Consider the following 6835-nt stretch of genomic DNA (forward strand, 5'->3'; position numbering starts at 1 on the left):
TGAATTTATATATATATATATATATTTTTTTTTTTCAGTGTATCTGTATTTTTTTTTAAATACTTAATTAGTGCTTTAATTGCCATGGAAATAATGTCACAATTAAAACATCTTAATGGTCTTAAAAGAGGCTTAGTTTCTCCATGCACATTTTTTTATTTGTTATTATTTCTATTCCAAACTCTTTTCTCTGTTTGTATGTCAACACTTTTCTCAATTCTGTCTATTTTTATCTCTTCCAAAGCAATTTAAAACACAGATGAAATTTAAAAAGCAGCAGATCTGAGAACTCTAAGTCTCTCGAGATATGAAAGAGATCAGAAAATTTCTAATCAGATCTAGTGAATGTGCTCTCATAAAAAGAAACCAAACTGTTCCAGAACTGCTCATTCAAAGCAGATCCATCAGCCATTACAGAGGCAGCTTCACAACACTCAAACTCAACTGATCTGTCACCGCACCACAATGAGAGCAGCTCCAAACCGCAGAGAAGCTCTCTATGCCAATCCTGGATCAGATTTCTATCTGAGCAACTAATGCACGATCAAGACTTTCTACCAGTGCTTTCAGAGCACCAGCACAGAAACCTGCTAGAGAACTAGAAAACTAAAAAGGTTCTAGTCAAACAGTACGATCTGTTTGGGTTCTAATTGGAACCTTCATTTTTTAGAATCTTTAGGCATCTTCTCTTTAGAATTCTCCCTTGTTTTGTGACTTTGAAGTTTTTTCAAATGCATTTGAGCTGAAATCGATCTGTGCTGTACCTGTGAGCATGTTGTGTGGGTTGGGTTTCTCGGGTGTAAAGAGAGCAGCAAACATCTGGCCGACTGATTGAAAGAGCTCTGTGGACCTCTTTCCTCACTAATGAGCGTTTACTGCCTGGAAAACAAACCTACATACACTACAAATACACAGACACACAAACATACACAGAGTACAGGCGTAAAGTAAAGGCTAGTAGGGCTGAGATATAACTATATAACTATATATTGGTTAGCCTAATGCAGAATATGTAAAAATGCGTTTTTTGTAAACCCTGATTCAAGACTCAAGAGAATCGTTGAATCAACGTTTCGAATCAATTCTTTGAAAGACAGTGTGAAAACTACTTTGAAACTTAAATTCAGAGATGCTTTTAAGACATTTTAAGATTTGCTGACAATTTTGAGTTCCTTCATCAGAACAGTTTTGGAGAAAATCAGCAATACAACACTTTTCCACCAATTGATGCTCTGCAGTGAATGGGTGCCGTCAGAATGAGTGTCCAAACAGCTGATAACAACATCATAATGATCCACAAATAATCGACAACACTCCATTACATCAGTTAACATCTTGTGAAGCCAAAAGTGTTTAAAAGAAACAAATCCATTATAAAGGCATTTTATAATGTTCTAGCCATAATATTGCTTTCATCTGAATCAGGAGAGAAATCTGCACAAATCATGCACTGTTTATTAGTCAAAACAGTTCAAAACCATTCTAAACAAATATTTGGGTGGGTTCTGATGTAAGAGGACAACAGGAGATGGACTTTGTCTCTGGAGAAAGAGTTATAATGGATTATGGACTCATATTTTAGCCAGAAGTGACAAAAGTTTAAACGTCTTTAAGATGGATATGTTTCTTACAAACACACAGCTTCTGGTTTTACAAGACATAAACTGATGAACTGGAGTGGTTTGGATCACTTGTGGATTATTGTGATGTTTTTATCAGCTGTTTGGACTCATTCTGACGGCACCCATCCACTACTCTGTAAGCAAGTGACGCAATGCTACATTTCTCCAAATCTTATGAAGAAACAAACTCATTGACATCTTGTTTGGCCTGGTCAAATTTTCAGCTAATTTCCCTTTTTGTGTAAACTATATCTTTAATGTCCAAATAAAGCATGGATTACAACAAAACCTTGACAAAATAAATAAAATAACAAAATCTTCACCAATATATAGATGATATCTGATTTATAGCGTGGAACTAATTGCTGGTTTCTGATTGCTAGATGCTGCTGTCTTACTGTGGATGGATGTCACACAGTCACAACAGCCTTTCTTCACACCCACACGAAACAGGATATGCACAACACAAACTTTTAAGTGTTGAACTTCTCGCCGTAGTTTGGTGTTCAGACCTGTTACAAATAAAAGAAAGTGTTAAAGAAAAATAGCAAAAGAACTTTTAAATCCCAAGTCATTTTTGAAGCATTTTGACACAATGACACTTATCAACACCTGCCATGAGCAAAAAATCACTCAAAGTCTTTGCTTAAGATCTCAGCGTGCGTGTGGAGGAAAAGATTGGAGAGGTTCACAGACAAGAAGACAAGCCAAAAAACAAATATGGTGAGTAATTACAGAAAACATGGACAAAAAAACACAGTAGATTCCCCTTAGAATTCAGTGAAAGATCAAACGTCTCCTTTGAACAATGTTAGACTGAAGAGAAGCACTATTAATAATATTCAAGCATATTTTGTAAACCAAAACAGAAAAATTACAGAATACCCATCCTTATACAAATGTTTAACAGATGTAGGCCGTCACACATCAAAATTTGTCTTTTGTTCTTCTTTAAAGAAATTTTCCTCTTCAATTAAACTGCTGTTGATCACAAAAGAAAATAATTGAACTAAAAAAAAAAATCACATTTACAGTAATGCACTTTTAATGGTAGTTTTCAATGCACAGATGTTAGGCTTGCATTTTTGTTTTATTTTATATATATATATATATATATATATATATATATATATATATATATATATATATATATATATATATATATATATATTATTCCTCTACAGAAAAATTCAGCAAAGTGCATAAATCATTATTTTACTAATGGTGCAACTGTAAACTAATTTTATTTTCAGTAAAATGTAACTAATATTTTCCTGAAGATGCTTTGAAACAATCTATTTCTCTCACTCTCTCTCTATATATATAGCTAACATAAAAATAAAGCAATTCATAAACAGTATTTTGCACAGTTGCATCGATTTCTAGTATGCTTACGCTTATAGTGCAGAAAATATTGTGATGCACTGTACTGTAAATGCAATATTGTAAATGCAACTTTTGATTTCACAAACTGATGTTGAAATTAGTGTCTTTTGAAAAAATAGCATGCTTTATTTTGTGTACATGAAAGGCAGTACGGAATATGGTGTATCAATACTGTAAAAAATACACTATAGTATTTAAATAATATAACATTATGAATGAAAAAGATAATATAATTTAATTTTTTTGTACACCATGAAGAAATATTTTTCAAATTGTAAATATAAAAAAATAACTCCATTCTCCCATGATCACTGAGATTTTATATTATTATTGTTTTATTAACATTTTGTATTAGTATTTATTTGAATCTTATTTTATTTTATTTCAGTTTATTTCCATGGTTTTAGTTTTAGTTAACTATAATAATCTTGTTTTGATATTCATTAAATTATGGCCATTATAAAATGAGACTGGAGACAGTCTCACTGTGTATGTGAGAGAGAGAAAGAGTGCAAGTGTGTGTGTTTGGCACTAGAGCAGGTGCGCTGGGATCTCCTGTGTCTACAGGAACAGCCTGAGGGCTGAGCGTGATGTCTTGATACAGCGATCACACACACACACACACACACACACGCTGTGCTTAAACAGGTGCTTTAACAGCCTTAACACTCCCCAAACGACGGTGTTAGAGCCCTGGGCCGTTAGCCGTTATCACACACATCGTAAAGACTGATTGTTAATCGCAGTAAGCTGAAGCGTGGAAACGTGGGCTATGATGCCACGCTCACACACACTCACAGGAAGTGACAGTGATGGAGTGTGTGTTGTGTCTTAACAGCAGGGAACATCATTGATAAAAGACTGGAGTTATGCAGATGACTGGACAGGGTCCGACGACACACACACACACACACACAGCGGATCTGTTCCAAGACCTGGTGAGCTACCTTCATAGGCAGCATCTTAACTGAAGAAATGGTGACTGATTTGGAACAGGCCACAAGACAAACAGTGCTTCAAGCTATAAATGACTCTCTTATGAGCAAGGAAATACACAGCATACACAAATATTGCATGCAATGATTCATTTTAATAAGGTCAAACAAGTTTTTAGGCGATGTTTTTTCAACATTTCTCTTTAGTACTCTATTAAGGATAAATGTGATGCTGCCTTTGATTTTAGCCATCTTAGTATATTTAAAGGATAATTTCAGACTGGTTTGGTTTCATGTCTGGAGCGCGGCTACAGCCCAGTATTCAGATGGGACGAGTTTTCCCAGGTTAGAGACATTTGCATTTCACAGATGTACTTTGAGATTTTAATAATCTCACACCAATTTTTAAATCCAGTTTTTCTCTTGTGAAAAATACTCTATCTATATATCTGTCTGTCTGTCTGTCTATCTGTCTATCTGTCTTATCTGTCTATATGTCTATATGTCTATCTTATGGCTTAAAATGCTGCCTATGTCGGCAGCTCACAGGTTTGGAAGAGATCCACAGAAAGAAAGAGAAATGTAGTGATCACACCGCTGTCCTGTCACACGCAGTAATAATCCGACAGCTGTACACTAGACCCTTCCAGCAAGGGCAGAAGCTTCTGCATGTGTTACTACTTATGCCGAAAATGACACCAAACAGAAGAACAAGCTGATCGTGACAGATAGTGAGACGGGAAAAGGGGGCCGAAGAGAGTGAGACAGAGAGATGAATGGGTAAGCTGTACTGATGGAGGCCTTCAGGGACGGTTCTGCTCATCTGTCACATAAGGAAGGATAAAAAGAACAACTGTTCCAGAGAGAAAGTGTCACTTGGCTCTGACTCCCTTCCTGCGACGCACAGCTGCAGCAGCTGCTCTGATGTTCCCCGCACACGGATCACATCCCTGCCAGGAATCTTGAGGAAAACTCCCCCTCTCACCTCCAGCGGTCACTTATGTGATCGGTGACCCAATGGAGCATCAGCACACAAAGATCCCCAACTGAACTCTCAATCACAGAAACACGGAGGAGGAGCTTCAGCACTATCTATCAATCTATCGATCCATCCATCATCATTCCATTTATCCCTCTATTGTTCTATCCATCCATACTTCTTTTCAATCATCTATCTATCTATCATTCATCCTCAATCCATCCATCCAACTGTTGCCTCTCCAGCCATCCATCCATCCATCATCCCATCTATCGACCTTCCATCCATCCATACATCCATCATCCATCCATCATTCTATCCATCCATCCACCATCCTTCCATCACTCTATCCCAGGGATCCTAAAAAATTTGTCCTGGATGACCAATGCACTGCAGAGTTTAGCTCCAGCCCTGATCAAACTCAGCTACTGTGATTTTCTATTGATCCTGAAGACATTGATTAACATGCACAGGTCTGTTTGATTAGGGTTAGAGCTAAACTCTGCAGGAAAAGGGATATCGTGGGCCAGATTGAGGATCCCTGCTTTATCCATTCATCCACAATCCATCCATCCATCCATCCAACGATTGCCTCCCCACCCATCACTTTATATATCCATCCATCATTCTATCATCTTTTCATTCCCATCCTTTGTTCTTTTCCTTCATTTATAATCTGTCTATCCATCCATTCCTCCATTCCTACATCCATCTGTCAATCATTCTATCTATCAATCCATTCATCCACAATCCATCCATCCATCTATTGCATCTCCATCTATCCATCCCTCTAACATTCTATTCATCCATCCATCCATCCATCAATTCATCCATCTATCCCTCCATCCATCATCTATCTATCCATTCATTCATTCATTCATCCATCCCTCCATCCATTCATTCTTCCATCCATCCGTCCATCCATTCATCCATCTATCCCTCCATCCATCCACCCACCCATCCATTCATCCACCCATCCATCCATCCATCCATTCAACCATCTATCCCTCCATCCATCCATTCATCCATTCATCCATCTATCCATCCACCCATCCATCCATCCATCCATCCATCCATCCATCCACCCATCCATCCATCCATCCACCCATCCATCCACCCATCCATCCATCCATCCATCCACCCATCCATCCATCCATCCACCCATCCATCCATCCATCCATCCACCCATCCATCCAGCCACCCATCCATCCATCCATCCACCCACCCATCCATCCCTCCATCCATCAGTGATTGGTGACCCAATGGAGCATCAGCACAAAATCATCCAGAACTGTACTCTATAACTGAGTTATTTCAGCACTGTAACTTTAGTCAAGCAGCAAATGTCATCTAACTAAACATTTTAAACATTTCCTCATTATAGAAAAAGATCAGTCATGAAGAGTAAACTTACAGTGATGCCAGTCATGTTAATGAGAGAGATGTTTGCTGTCTGTCATTAGTGGTGTGAAACAGAGAAAAACCTGTTTCTTCTTGCTCTGCTGAAAGACAAGATGCACCAATTACTTGACTTATCACTGGTGGCCAAACAACATAAAACTGATCATATTACATAATGTGCATGTCTTGAAAATAGTTACTATGGTAACAGCCTCAGTTAGACCCTAACGAGCGACGCCCCACAGTTCATGAGTTTAAGCTCCACCCACAGATGATGTCATAGTGTCTACTGAAATAATAACATTTACAAAATAGGACAACAGGAACAGCTTATTCCATCATAAAATTATTTCAGAATGACCAGTGTAACATAAAATTTTTCTGTTGTCAAATATCATTTATCAACATCATAAACAGTTCAGATTTTTAGGTTGGTATAAAGCACAAGCCCCCCCCCCCGCATACACACAAATAAGTAAATACAAATTAAATTAAATTAAATTAAAGCTCAT

At 37.5% G+C, this 6835-nt stretch overlaps 1 long non-coding RNA gene across 1 annotated transcript; it reads right to left on the minus strand.

Moving 5' to 3' along the window:
* Positions 1-770: 770 nt before the first annotated feature.
* Positions 771-6419, minus strand: LOC113075720 (uncharacterized). Its single transcript, XR_003281027.1, has 3 exons — positions 6337-6419; positions 2021-2134; positions 771-901 (listed from the first exon to the last, which is right to left on the minus strand). It is a non-coding gene; the product is annotated as an uncharacterized LOC113075720 (long non-coding RNA).
* Positions 6420-6835: the final 416 nt, after the last annotated feature.

This window comes from Carassius auratus, unplaced genomic scaffold (assembly GCF_003368295.1).
Source record: "Carassius auratus strain Wakin unplaced genomic scaffold, ASM336829v1 scaf_tig00017550, whole genome shotgun sequence".
NCBI lineage: Eukaryota > Metazoa > Chordata > Actinopteri > Cypriniformes > Cyprinidae > Carassius > Carassius auratus.